General features: G+C 39.9%; 1 long non-coding RNA gene and 1 pseudogene across 1 annotated transcript; both read right to left on the reverse strand.

Moving 5' to 3' along the window:
* Positions 1-235: 235 nt before the first annotated feature.
* On the reverse strand, positions 236-4,565 carry LOC148220514 (uncharacterized). The gene is made up of 2 exons (XR_015798759.1): positions 4,352-4,565; positions 236-839 (listed from the first exon to the last, which is right to left on the reverse strand). It is a non-coding gene; the product is annotated as an uncharacterized LOC148220514 (long non-coding RNA).
* Positions 4,566-6,331: 1,766 nt separating this feature from the next.
* LOC106864295 (2-acylglycerol O-acyltransferase 2-like) lies at positions 6,332-14,383 on the reverse strand (annotated as a pseudogene).
* Positions 14,384-14,848: the final 465 nt, after the last annotated feature.

A 14,848-nucleotide genomic window follows, 5' to 3' on the forward strand; every position in this document is an offset into this window, starting at 1 on the left:
GTGGTTAATTCATTAAGGGCCTTAATTGGGGCGGGGGGAGGGGCCAGGGGGAGTGACTCCTAAAAAAAATTGAGATATTCCACATTTTATTGGGTTTGATATCGATTTATTGGGGTGCAGAGACTCCGGGGGACTCCCCCGATTTTTTGGGGTGTCCCCCCGATATTTTTGGGATTTTTTTGGGGTTCACACGAAGCTCAGAAGTCCCAAAACCCCCCCAAAAAATACCCAAAAATTGAGAATATTCCACATTTTATTGGGTTTGATATCAATTTATTGGGGTGCAGAGACTCCGGGGGACTCCCCCAATTTTTTGGGGGTGTCCCCCGATATTTTTGGGATTTTTTTGGGGTTCACACGAAGCTCAGAAGTCCCAAAACCCCCTCAAAAATAATAAAAAATTCAGAATATTCCACATTTTATTGGGTCTGATATCGATTTATTGGGGTACAGAGACTCCGGGGGACTCCCCGATTTTTTTGGGGTGTCCCGCGATTTTTTGGGGATTTTTTTGGGGTTCACACGAAGCTCAGAAGTCCCAAAACCCCCCTCAAAAAATACCCAAAAATTGAGAATATTCCACATTTTATTGGGTTAATATCGATTTATTGGGGTACAGAAATCCCGGGGCACTCCCGATTTTTTTGGGGTGTCCCCCGATATTTTTGGGATTTTTTTGGGGTTCACACGAAGCTCAGGTGCCGCTCGGGGGGGACCCCGAACCCCTCTTTGTGCTCCTCAAAAAGTCGCTCCAGACTCTCCCTGGTAGCGGCGGTGCCAAAGCTCCACCTGCGACCCCGACGGGTTCGGAACCCGCGGCAGCTCCAGGGGCGCCCCCACTGCGCCAAAAAATCCCAGAAATTACCCCAAAAAATCCCAGAAATTACCCCAAAAAATCCCATTCAAATCCACCAAAAAACCCACAAAAAACCCCATTCAAATCCCACAAAAAATGGAATTTTTATCCATTTTTTTTCTGATTTTTTTCTGATTTTTTCTGATTTTTTTTAGGTTTTTTTAAATGTAATTTTAAATGAATTTTTAAGGATTTTTTTTTCCTGAATTTTTTAGGATTTTTTTCTGATTTTTTTTTAATTTTTCTGAATTTTTTGGCATTTTTTCTGAATTTTTTAGGAATTTTTTTCTGAATTTTTTCTGATTTTTTTTCTGATTTTTAAATGAAGTTTTAAGGATTTTAAAGGATTGTTAAAGATTTTTTAGGGTTCTTTTCTGCATTTTTTAGATTTTTTTTCTGATTTTTTTTTTATTTTTTCTGATTTCTTTATGGATTTTTTAGCAATTTTCCTGATTTTTTTAGGATTTTTTTCTTGGTTTTTAAGGATTTTTTTCCCTGAATTTTTTTCCATCTTTATTCATTTTTTAATTGGATTTTGGGGGATTTTTAATGAGATTTTTGTTGTTTTTTTTTTTCCCGGGATTCTTTGCGGTGCCAAAGCTCCACCTGCGACCCCGACGGGTTCGGAACCCGCGGAAGCTCCAGGGGCGCCCCCACTGCGCCAAAAAATCCCAGAAATTACCCCAAAAATCCCATTCAAATCCACCAAAAACCCACAAAAAACCCCATTCAAATCCCACAAAAAATGGAATTTTTATCGATTTTTTTCTGATTTTTTTCTGATTTTTTTTCTGATTTTTTTCTGTTTTTTTCTGATTTTTTTAGGTTTTTTAAATGTAATTTTAAATGAATTTTTAAGGATTTTTAAAAGGATTTTTTAAGGATTTTTTTCCTGAATTTTTTAGGATTTTTTTCTGATTTTTTTTTTAATTTTTTCTGAATTTTTTGGCATTTTTTCTGAATTTTTTAGGAATTTTTTTCTGAATTTTTTCTGATTTTTTTTCTGATTTTTTTTTCTGATTTTTAAATGAATTTTTAAGGATTTTAAAGGATTGTTAAGGATTTTTTAGGGGTTTTTTCTGCATTTTTTAGGATTTTTTTTCTGTTGTTTTTTTTTTTTTCTGATTTCTTTATGGATTTTTTAACAATTTTTCCTGATTTTTTTAGGATTTTTTTCTTGGTTTTTTAAGGATTTTTTCCCTGAATTTTTTTCCATCTTTATTCATTTTTTAATTGGATTTTGGGGGATTTTTAATGAGATTTTTTGTTGTTTTTTTTTTTTTCCCGGGATTCTTTGCGGTGCCAAAGCTCCACCTGCGACCCCGACGGGTTCGGAACCCGCGGCAGCTCCAGGGGCGCCCCCACTGCGCCAAAAAATCCCAGAAATTACCCCAAAATCCCAGAAATTACCCCAAAAAATCTCATTAAAATCCCACCAAAAACCCACAAAAAACCCCATTCAAATCCACAAAAAATGGAATTTTTATCGATTTTTTTCTGATTTTTTTCTGATTTTTTTCTGATTTTTTTCTGATTTTTTTTAGGTTTTGTAATGTAATTTTAAATGAATTTTTAAGGATTTTTCCTGAATTTTTAAGGATTTTTTTTCCTGAATTTTTAAGGATTTTTTTCTGATTTTTTAAAAATTTTTTCTGAATTTTTTGGCATTTTTCCCCGAATTTTTTAGGATTTTTAAATGAATTTTTAAGGATTTTTAAAGGATTTTAAAGGATTTTTTTTCCTGAATTTTTAAAAATATTTTTCTGAAGTTTTTGGCTTTTTAAAAAATTTTTAGGATTTTTTTCTGAATTATTTCGGGTTTTTTTCTGATTTCTTTCTGAATTTTTAAGCATTTTTCCTGTTTTTTCGTATTTTTTCCTAATTTTTTTAGGATTTTTTTCCTGAACTTTGAAGGATTTTTTTCCCCAAATTTCCCCCGTTTTTCCCCAAATTTTCCCCATTTTCCACCAAATTTTTCCCAGTTTTTTTCCCCAATTTTTCCCCGTTTTTCCCCAAATTTTCTCTGTTTTCCCCCAAATTTTCCCCCGTTTTTCCCCAATTTTTCCCCATTTTTACCCCAATTTTTCACAGTTGTTTCCCCAATTTTTCACCGTTTTTCCCCAAATTTTCCCCGTTTTTCCCCAAATTCCCCCCCCCAAATTTTCCTCACTTTCCCCCAATTTTTCACAGTTGTTTCCCCAATTTTTCACCATTTTCACCCAAATTTTCACCGTTTTCCCCAAAAAAATTTTCCCCGATTTTCCCCCAATTTTTCCCCATTTTACCCCAATTTTTCACCGTTTTTCCTCCAAATTTCCCCCGTTTTTCACCAAATTTCCCCGTTTTCCGCCGAATTTTCACCGTTTCTCCCCAAATTTTCTCTGTTTTCCCCAACCCAAATTTTCTCTGTTTTCCCCCAAAATTTTCCCCCATTTTTCACCCCAATTTTTCCCCATTTTACCCCAATTTTTCACCGTTTTTTTCTCCAAATTTCCCCCGTTTTTCACCAAATTTTCACCGTTTTCCCCAAAATTTTCACCGTTTTCACCAAATTTTCACCGTTTTTCCCCAAATTTTCTCTGTTTTCCCCCAAAAATTTTCCCCATTTTTCACCCCAATTTTCCCCATTTTACCCCAATTTTTCACCGTTTTTCCCCAAATTTGTCACCGTTTTTCACCAAATTTTCACCGTTTTTTCGCCGAATTTTCACCGTTTTTCCCCAAATTTTCACCGTTTTTGCCCAAATTTTCCCCGTTTCTCCCCAAATTTTCACAGTTTCCCCCCGAATTTTAATTTTTCCTGTGCTCACCCCACGGTGTGGATGGGCTGCCGGAAGGGCAGCAGCTCTTTATTCCCCAAATTTTCCCCGTTTTCCTCAAATTTTCTCCGTTTTCCCCCCCAAATTTTCCCCATTTTTCCCCAAATTTTCCCCATTTTTCCCCGATTTTTCCCCATTTTTTCCCCAATTTTTTCCCATTTTTTCCCCAATTTTCACTGTTTTTCCCCAATTTTTCACCTTTTTTTCCCCAAATTTTCCCCCCAAAATTTTCCCCATTTTACCCCAATTTTTCACAGTTGTTTCCCCAATTTCATCCGTTTTTTCTCCAAATTTTCACCGTTTTCCCCAAATTTTCACCGTTTTCACCCAAATTTTCACCGTTTTTCCCCAAATTTTCTCTGTTTTCCCCCAAAAATTTTCCCCATTTTTCACCCCAATTTTCCCCATTTTACCCCAATTTTCACCGTTTTTCCCCAAATTTTCACCGTTTTTCCCCAAATTTTCTCTGTTTTCCCCCAAAAATTTTCCCCCATTTTTCACCCCAATTTTTCCCCATTTTACCCCAATTTTTCACCGTTTTTTCTCCAAATTTCGTCCATTTTTCACCAAATTTTCACCGTTTTTCACCAAATTTTCACCGTTTTTCCCCAAATTTTCCCCGTTTCTCCCCAAATTTTCACCGTTTCCCCCCGAATTTTACTTTTCCCGTGCTCACCCACGGTGTGGATGGGCTGCCGGAAGGGCAGCAGCTCCTTTTTCATCAAATTTTCCCCGTTTTCCACCAAATTTCCACCGTTTTCCCCCCCAAAATTTTCCCCATTTTCCCCCAATTTTTCACCGTTTTTTACCCCAATTTTTCACCATTTTTCCTGAAATTTCGTCCCGTTTTCCCCCAAATTTTCACCGTTTTTCCTCAAATTTTCTCCGTTTTCCCCAAAATTTTCCCCCGCATTTTACCCCAATTTTTCACCGTTTTTTCTCCAAATTTTCCCCCGTTTTTCCCCAATTTTCACCGTTTTTCGCCGAATTTTCACCGTTTTTCCCAAATTTTCACAGTTTTTGCCCAAATTTTCCCCGTTTCTCCCCAAATTTTCACCGTTTCCCCCCGAATTTTACTTTTCCGGTGCTCACCCCACGGTGTGGATGGGCTGCCAGAAGGGCAGCAGCTCTTTATTCCCCAAATTTTCCCCGTTTTCCTCAAATTTTCTCCCGTTTTCCCCCCCAAATTTTCCCCATTTTTCCCCAAATTTTCCCCATTTTTCCCCATTTTTTCCCCAATTTTTCCCCATTTTTTCCCCAATTTTCACCGTTTTTCCCAATTTTTCACCTTTTTTTCCCCAAATTTTCCCCCAAAATTTTCCCCATTTTACCCCAATTTTTCACAGTTGTTTCCCCAATTTTTCCCCATTTTACCCCAATTTTTCACCGTTTTTTTCTCCAAATTTCCCCCGTTTTCACCAAATTTTCACCGTTTTCCGCCGAATTTTCACCGTTTTTCCCCAAATTTTTTTCTTTTTCCCCCGAATTTTACTTTTCCCGTGCTCAGCCACGGTGTGGATGGGCTGCCGGAAGGGCAGCAGCTCCTTTTTTCATCAAATTTTCCCCGTTTTCCACCAATTTCCACCGTTTTCCCCCCCAAAATTTTCCCCATTTTCCCCCAATTTTTCACCGTTTTTCCCCCCAAATTTTCACCGTTTTTCCTCAAATTTTCTCCGTTTTCCCCCAAAATTTTCCCCCATTTTTCACCCCAATTTTTCCCCATTTTACCCCAATTTTTCACCGTTTTTTCTCCAAATTTCGTCCGTTTTTCACCAAATTTTCACTGTTTTCACCCAATTTTTCACCGTTTTTTCGCCGAATTTTCACTGTTTCTCCCCAAATTTTCACCGTTTTCCCCCAAATTTTCACCGTTTTTCCCCAAATTTTCACCGTTTCCCCCCGAATTTTAATTTTTCCTGTGCTCACCCACGGTGTGGATGGGCTGCCGGAAGGGCAGCAGCTCCTTTTTCATCAAATTTTCCCCGTTTTCCACCAAATTTCCACCGTTTTCCCCCCCAAAATTTTCCCCCATTTTCCCCCAATTTTTCACCGTTTTTTCTCCAAATTTCCCCCGTTTTTCACCAAATTTTCACCGTTTTTCACCAAATTTTCACCGTTTTTTCGCCGAATTTTCACCGTTTTCCCCCAAATTTTCACCGTTTTTCCCCAAATTTTCACCGTTTTTCCCAAATTTTTTTCTTTTTCCCCCGAATTTTACTTTTCCCGTGCTCACCCACGGTGTGGATGGGCTGCCGGAAGGGCAGCAGCTCCTTTTTCATCAAATTTTCCCCGTTTTCCACCAAATTTCCACCGTTTTCCCCCCCAAAATTTTCCCCATTTTTCCCCAATTTTTCACCGTTTTTTACCCCAATTTTTCACCGTTTTTTCCCAAATTTTCACCGTTTTCCCCCAAATTTTTGCCGTTTTCCCCCAAACTTTTTCAACCCTTTTTACCCCAATTTTTCCACTTTTCCCCCATTTTTCCCCAATTTTTCACCGTTTTTTCTCCAAATTTCATCCGTTTTTTCGCCGAATTTTCACCGTTTTTCCGCCGAATTTTCACCGTTTTCACCCAAATTTTCACCGTTTTTCCCCAAATTTTCACCGTTTTTCCCCAAATTTTCCCCGTTTCCCCCGAATTTTACTTTTCCCGTGCTCACCCCACGGTGTGGATGGGCTGCCGGAAGGGCAGCAGCCCGAAGCTGTACTGGAAAACGCCGCGGGCGTGGGAACAGCGGCAGCGCCACCCCCAGGAGCTTCTGGAGCCGCCCCTGGAGGCGCCGCAGCCGCGAGCCCGGAGGGTTCGGGGACCTGCCGGAAGAGCTCGTTCTCCCCAAAACTGAACACGGGCACCAGCGGCGTGCTGGGAAAATTTAAAAATAAAATTAAAAAAAAAAAATTCCAATGGAAATCCAAAATTCCGCTTCAGGAACCCCAAAATTCCCCTTTTGGGACCCCGAAATTCCCCTCGTTCCTCCCAAAACTGAACACGGGCACCAGGGGGGTGCTGGGAAAATTTAAAAATAAAATTAAAAAAAAAAATGGGACCCCGAAATTCCCCTCGTTCTCCCCCAAAACTGAACACGGGCACCAGGGGCGTGCTGGGAAAATTTAAAAATAAATTTAAATAAAAAATGGGACCCCAAAATTCCCCTCGTTCTCCCCAAAACTGAACACGGGCACCAGCGGCGTGCTGGGAAAATTTAAAAATAAAATTAAAAAAAAAAATGGGACCCCCGAAATTCCCCTCGTTCTCCCCAAAACTGAACACGGGCACCAGCGGCGTGCTGGGAAAATTTAAAAATAAAATTTTAAAAAAAAATGGGATCCCAAAATCCCGCTCGGGAACCCCAAATCCCGAACCTAAAATTCCGCTTTAGGAACCCCAAAAAATCCCTCATAGGAACCCGAAATCCCAATCCCAAAATTCCCCTTTAGGAACCCCAAAATTCCTCTTTGAGACCCCAAAATCCCGCTCGGGAACCCCAAAATCCCAACCCCAAAAATTCCACTCAAAGAACCCCAAAATCTCTCTCAGGAAACCCCAAAATCCCAACCCCCAAAATTCCACTTTGGGAGCCCCAAAATTCCCCTTTTGGGACCCCAAAGTTCCCCTCGTTCTCCCCAAAACTGAACACGGGCACCAGCGGCGTGCTGGGAAAATTAAAAAATAAAATTTAAAAAAAACAAAACGGGGACCCCGGGGATTCGGGGGAACCCCCGAAATTTTCAGCCGGGTCTCGGGATGTCGGTAAAATTCCAATGGAAATCCCAAATTCCACTCTGGGAACCCCAAATCCCTTCCCGAAAATTCCATTTTGGGAACCCAAAATCCCGCTCGGGAACCCCAAGTCCCGAACCTAAAATTCCGCTTTAGGAACCCCAAAAATCCCCCCCAGGAACCCAAAATCCCAACCCCAAAATTCCACTTTAGGAACCCCAAAAATCCCCCCCAGGAACCCAAAATCCCAACCCCAAAATTCCACTTTGGGAACCCCAAATCCCTTCCCGAAATTCCACTCTAAGAACCCCAAAATCCCAACCCAAATCCCCCCAAATCCTCCTCAAACCCCCCCCAAATCCCCCCAAATCTCACCCTAAATCCCCTAAAATCCCAAAAATCCCCCCAAAATCCCCTAAACCCGACCCGAACTTGAGCGCGATCCTAACAAAGCCCGTCCTGCACCCCAAATCCTCCTCAACCCCCCCCAAATCCCCCAAAAATCCCACCCTAAATCCCCCAAACTCCCCAAATCCCACCTGAACCCCCCCCAAAATCCTCCTCAAATCCCCCAAATCCCCCAAAACCGACCCGAACTTGAGCGCGATCCTAACAATGCCCGTCCTGCGCCCCGAAATTCCTCCCCAATCCCCCTAAAATCCCCCCCAAACCCCCAAATCCCACCTAAAATCCCCCAAAATCCTCCTCAAATCCCCCAAAACCCCCCTAAAACCGACCCGAACTTGAGCGCGATCCTAACAAAGCCCGTCCTGCGCAGCAGCTGCAGCCTCAGCGCTCCCAAATCCCCCAAAATCCCCCCAAAATCCCCCCAAATCCCCCTAAAACCCCCAAATCCCACCCTAAAATCCCCCAAAATCCCCAAAAATCCACCAAAATCCCCCCAAAACCCCCCTAAAACCGACCCGAACTTGAGCGCGATCCTAACAAAGCCCGTCCTGCGCCTCCAAATCCCCCCGAAATCCCATCCTAAGTCCCCTCAAACCCTCCACATCCCACCCTAAAATCCCCCCTAAAATCCCCCTAAAATCCCCCCAAAATCCCCCCAAATCCCCCTAAAACCCCCAAATCCCACCCTAAAATCCCCCCAAAAATCCCCCAAAACCGACCCGAACTTGAGCGCGATCCTAACAAAGCCCGTCCTGCGCCTCCAAATCCCCCCGAAATCCCATCCTAAGTCCCCTCAAACCCTCCACATCCCACCCTAAAATCCCCCTAAAATCCCCCTAAAATCCCCCCAAAATCCCCCCCAAATCCCCCTAAAACCCCCAAATCCCACCCTAAAATCCCCCAAAAATCCCCCAAAACCGACCCGAACTTGAGCGCGATCCTAACAAAGCCCGTCCTGCGCAGCAGCTGCAGCCGCAGCGCCCCCGGCTGAGCCTCCAGGGACTCGGGGGGTCCCCCCCAGGGCGATGACGGCGACGCGACCCCCGCCCTCCCCCGCCAGCAAATGCTCCAGGCTGGAGGGCTCCGAGGACACCAGACCTGGGGGAAAAAAATGGGAATTATTGGGGGAAAAATGGGAATTATTGGGGGAAAAATCTGGGATTTATTGGGGGAAAAATCTGGGATTTATTGGGGAAAATATAGGGGATTTATTGGGGAAATATAGGGGATTATAGGGAAAATATGTGGGATTTATTGGGGAAATATAGGGGATTAATGGGGGAAATATATAGAATTTATGGGGGAAATATAGGGGATTTATGGGGGAAATATAGGGGATTATAGGGGAAAAATATAGAATTTCTGGGGAAAATATAGGGAATTAATGGGGAAAATATAGGGGATTTATTGGGGAAAATATAGGGGATTATAGGGGAAAAAATCTGGGATTTATTGGGGAAAATATACAGGATTTATGGGGAAAATATTGGGGATTTATGGGGAAAATATAGAGAATTTATGGGGAAATATATAGGAATTTATGGGGGAAATATAGGGGAATTACGGGAAAAAATCTGGGATTTATTGGGGAAAATATATAGAATTTATGGGGGAGAAATATAGAATTTATGAGGGAAATATAGGGGATTTATGGGGAAATATAGGGATTATAGGGGGAAAAAATCTGGGATTTATTGGGGAAAATATATGGGATTTAATGGGGGAAATATAGGGAAATTATGAGGAAAAATAGGGGATTTATGGGGAAAAAATCTGGGATTTATTGGGGAAAATATATGGGATTTATGGGGGAAATATATAGAATTTATGGGGGAAATATAGGGAATTATAGGGGAAAATATAGGGGATTATAGGGGAAAAAATCTGGGATTTATTGGGGAAAATATATTAGAATTTATGGGGGAAATATAGGGGATTTATGGGAAAATATAGGGGATTTATGGGGAAAAAATCCGGGATTTATTGGGGGAAATATGGGGATTTATGGGGGAAAAGTAATTAGAGTTATTGGGGGAAAAAGTAGAATTATTGGGGGAAAAAATCTGGAATTAAAGGGGAAAAAAACTGGGATTATAGGGGGAAAAAAATAGAATTATTGGGGGAAAAAATAAAATTATTGGAAATAATAATAATAATAATAATAATAATAATAATAATAATAATAATAATAATAATAATAATAATAATAATAATAATAAATTATTATTATTATTATTATTATTATTATTATTATTATTATTATTATTATTATTATTATTATTATTATTATTATTATTATTATTGTTATTATTATTTCAGATTTTTTTTCTTTTCCCTCCCAAAGGTTTTTGGGTTTTTTGTTTTTTTGTTGTTTTTTGTTTGTTTGTTTTGGGGTTTTTTGTGTTTTTGTGGAGTTTGTGTCATTTTTTTGTGGGTTTTTCTCTTTTTTTTTGGTGTTTTTTCAGCATTTTTTTGTGTTTTTTCGGTGTTTTTTTTTAATTTTTCGTGGGTTTTTTTCAGGATTTTTAAAATTTTTTTTTAACTTTTTTCTGTTATTTTTATTTTTTTATTTTTTATTTTTGTTGGGGTTTTTTGTTGTTGTTTTTGTGTCTTTTTTTCTGTTTTTTGTGGGTTTTTCCTGTTTTTTTTGTGAGTTTTTTTTGTGGTTTTTTGACATTTTTTGGATTTTTTTCGGCGATTTTTTTTTATTTTTCTGTGTGATTTTTTCGAGGATTTTTTTTTTCATTTTTAATTTTCTTAAATTTAATTTTAATTCTAAAAATTTAACTTTATTTTTTAAAAAGTATAATTTTTTTTTTTGTTTTTCCTGTGGTTTTTGTGTGGTTTTTTGCCGTTTTTTCGCCGTTTTTTTTTCTTTTTTCGCCGGATTTTTTTCGGGAATTTTTTAAATTTTTTTTTAATTATTTTTTTTGTTATTTTTAGTGCTTTTTAAAATTTTTTGAGGGTTTTTTTTCTTGTTGTGATTGTGTGTTTTTTTCTCTTTTTGTGGTTTTTTTTCTGTTTATTTTTCTGTGGTTTTTTTGACATTTTTTGATTTTTTTTTTACTTTTTTTTAATTTTTTGTGGGATTTTTTCGGGGATTTTTTTTTTTCTTTTTAATTTCAAAAATTTAATTTTAATTTCAAGAATTTGACTTTATTTTTTAAAAATTGTGGGGGTATTTTTTGGGGGGTTTTTTGTGTTTTTTTGACTTATTTTTTCCTCAATTTTTTTTTTTTATTTTTCTCTGTGATTTTTCCGAGGATTTTTTTTTTTCACTTTTAATTTCTTAAATTTAATTTTAATTCTAAAAATTTAACTTTAATTCTCAAAATTTTGTATTTCTTTTTGGTTTTCGTGTGTTTTTTTTTACCGTTTTTTTGCCGTTTTTTCGCCGTTTTTTTTTCCTTTTTTCGCCGGATTTTTTCCGGGAATTTTTTTTTTTTTTTTAAATTTTTATTTTTAATTATTTTAATTAATTTTCCCGCACTCACCGCCGGCCATGGCGAATTCCCTGCAGAGCAGCAGCGGAACCAGCAGGGCAGGGGCGGAATTTGGATTTTTTTTCTTTTTTTTTTGTTATTTTTATGTTTTTATTTTTGATTTTTGGTGGGGTTTTTTGTTGCTGTTTTTGTGTGGTTTTTTTCTGTTTTTTGTGGTTTTTTTCTGTTTTTTTGTGTGGGGTTTTTCGTGTTTTATTTGACTTTTTTTGCTCTTTTTTCTCAATTTATTTTTAATTTTTCTCTGTGATTTTTTCGAGGATTTTTTTTTTCATTTTTAATTTCTTAAATTTAATTTTAATTCTAAAAATTTAACTTTAATTCTCAAAATTCTGTATTTCTTTTTGTTTTCCGTGAGGTTTTTCGTGTGTGTTTTTTTACCGTTTTTTCGCCGTTTTTTTGCCGTTTTTTCGCCGTTTTTTCGCCGTTTTTTTTCTTTTTTCGCCGGATTTTTCGGGAATTTTTTTTTTAATTTTTTTTTAATTATCTTAATTAATTTTCCCGCACTCACCGCCGGCCATGGCGTAGTCCCTGAAGAGCGCAGGCGGAACCAGCAGGGCAGGGTGAGCAGGTGCGGCCGCAGCCCCGGGAACAGGAGCCCAAACCCGGTGGCCTCGGTGCAGAAATTCCCGAAAGCTCCGGCGGCCAAAACCCCGTGAGGGTGGAAACCAAAAATGTAATTTCGGCCCGGGTCCAGAGGAGTGGTGCGGATCAGCTGCAGGAAAAAAAAAAAAAAAAATTGGGGTTTTGGGGGATTTTTTGGGGATTTTTGGGGGATTTTTTGGGGTTTATTGGGGATTTTTTTGATTTTTTAAGGGATTTTTTTTTCATTTTTTGGGATTTTTTGGATTTTTTAAGGGATTTTTTTTTATTTTTTGATTTTTTTAAGGGATTTTTTGGGGATTTTTTGGAGATTTTTAGGGGATTTTTTGGGGATTTTGGGGGATTTTTGGGGGGATTTTTTTGGGGATTTTTGGGAATTTTTTTGGATTTTTGGGGGATTTTTTGGGGATATTTTTAGGATTTTGGGGGGATTTTTTGAGGATTTTTTGGAGATTTTTGGGGATTTTTTGGGGATTTTTGGGGATTTTTTTAGGATTTTTTTGGGTATTTTTGGGAATTTTTTTGGGATTTTTTGGGATTTTTTGGAGATTTTTTGGGGATTTTTTGGAATTTTAAGGGATTTTTTGGGAATTTTTTTGGGATTTTTGGGGATTTTTTGGGGATTTTTGGGGATTTTTGGGGATTTTTGGGGATTTTTTTAGGATTTTTGGGGATTTTTGGGAATTTTTTTAGGATTTTTGGGGGGTTTTTTGGAGATTTTTTGGGGATTTTTTTTGATTTTTTAAGGGATTTTTTGGGGTTTTTAGGGGATTTTTAGGGGATTTTTGGGGGGATTTCTTTGGAGATTTTTGGGGCATTTGGGGGGATTTTTGGGGCATTTTGGGGGATTTTTTTGATTTTTAAGGGATTTTTTTTAGGATTTTTTTGGATTTTTTTCGGATTTTTGGGGGATTTTTTTAGGATTTTTTGGGGATTTTTTGGAGATTTTTTGGGGATTTTTTTGGAGATTTTTTGGGGATTTTGGGGAGATTTTTGGAGATTTTTTGGGGGGATTTTTGGGGAATTTTTTTTAGGATTTTTGGGGGGATTTTTTCAGGATTTTTCAGAATTTTTTGGTGATTTTTTGGGATATTTTTGAAGATTTTTGGGGATTTTTTTAGGATTGTTTTCGGAATTTTGGGGGAATTTGGGGGGAATTTGGGGGATTATTTTTGGGATTTTTTTCTCTAGGATTTTTGAGGGGATTTTAAGAGAATTTTTTCGGATTTTGAAAGTTTTTTTTCTCAGCATTTTTTGTGAATTTTTTGAGATTTTTTTTTTATTATTTTTGGGGATTTTGGGGGCATTTTTTGGGAAATTTTAATGATTTTTTCCGGGAGTCTTTTGGGACTTTTGGGGGATTTTGGGAAAATTTTTTTAAATTATTTTTTTCGGAATTTTTAGAGATTTTCTGCTGAATTTGGTGGAGATTTTTTTGGGGGATTTCTGGGTAAATTCGGAGAAAATTTTTTTTTCAATTTTTTGGGGACTTTTTGAGAAATTTTTAAAAATTTTTGGGGGCAATTTTTGAGGACCCCATTCCCGCCATTTCCGCCATTTTCCCTCATGGCCGCCATTTTCCCCATGGCCGCCATTTTCCCCCATTCCCCGCCATTTTCCCCCACATGGCCGCCATTTTCCCCCCATTGCCGCCATTTTCCCTCATTCCCGCCATTTTCCCTCATGGCCACCATTTTCCCCCATTGCCGCCATTTTCCCTCAATTATGGCCGCCATTTTACCCCATTGCCAGCCATTCCATCCCACCGCCATTTTCCCTCATTGCCGCCATTTTCCCTCATGGCCGCCATTTTCCCCCATTGCCGCCATTCCCTCATTGCCGCCATTTTCCCTCATGGCCGCCATTTTCCCCCATTGCCGCCATTCCCCCATTGCCGCCATTTTCCCTCATGGCCGCCATTTTCCCCCATTGCCCGCCATTCCATCCCACCGCCATTTTCCCTCATTGCCGCCATTTTCCCTCATGGCCGCCATTTTCCCCCATTGCCGCCATTCCCTCATTGCCGCCATTTTCCCTCATGGCCGCCATTTTCCCCCCATTGCAGCCATTTTCCCTCATGGCCGCCATTTTCCCTCATTGCCGCCATTCCATCCAACCGCCATTTTCCCTCATTGCCGCCATTTTCCCTCATTGCCGCCATTTTCCCCCATTGCCGCCATTTTCCCTTACTGCTGCCATTTCCCCCCATTACCGCCATTTTCCTCCATTACCGCCATTCCCTCCCACCTCCATTTTCCCCCCTTGCCGCCATTTTCCCTCACTGCCGCCCATTTTCCCTCATGGCCGCCATTTTCCCTCATTGCCGCCATTTTCCCTCATGGCCGCCATTTTCCCTCACTGCCGCCATTTTCCCCCCATTGCCGCCATTTTCCCCCATTCCCGCCATTTTCCCCACATGGCCACCATTTTCCCCGTATTTCCGCCATTTTCCCCCATTCCCGCCATTTTCCCCCATTGCCGCCATTCCCTCCCACCGCCATTTTCCCCCATTGCCGCCATTTTCCCTCACTGCCGCCATTTTCCCTCATGGCCGCCATTCCCTCCCATCGCCATTTTCACCCCTTGCCGCCATTTTCCCCCACTGCCGCCATTTTCCCCCATGGCCGCAATTTTCCCCCCATTGCCGCCATTTTTCCCTCATTGCCGCCATTTTCCCTCATGGCCACCATTTCCCCCTCATGGCCGCCATTCCCTCACTGACGCCATTTTCCCCCATTGCCGCCATTTTCCCCACATGGCCGCCATTTTCCCTCATGGCCGCCATTTTCCCCCATTGCCGCCATTCCCTCACTGCAGCCATTTTCCCCACATGGCCGCCATTTTCCCTCAGTGCCGCCATTTTCTCCCATTGCCGCCATTTTCCCCATTGCCGCCATTTTCCCTCATTGCCACCATTCCCTCCCGCCGCCATTTTCCCCCA

The sequence above is a fragment of the Sturnus vulgaris genome, chromosome 36 (genome assembly GCF_052056855.1).
Source record: "Sturnus vulgaris isolate bStuVul1 chromosome 36, bStuVul1.hap1, whole genome shotgun sequence".
Taxonomy (NCBI): domain Eukaryota; kingdom Metazoa; phylum Chordata; class Aves; order Passeriformes; family Sturnidae; genus Sturnus; species Sturnus vulgaris.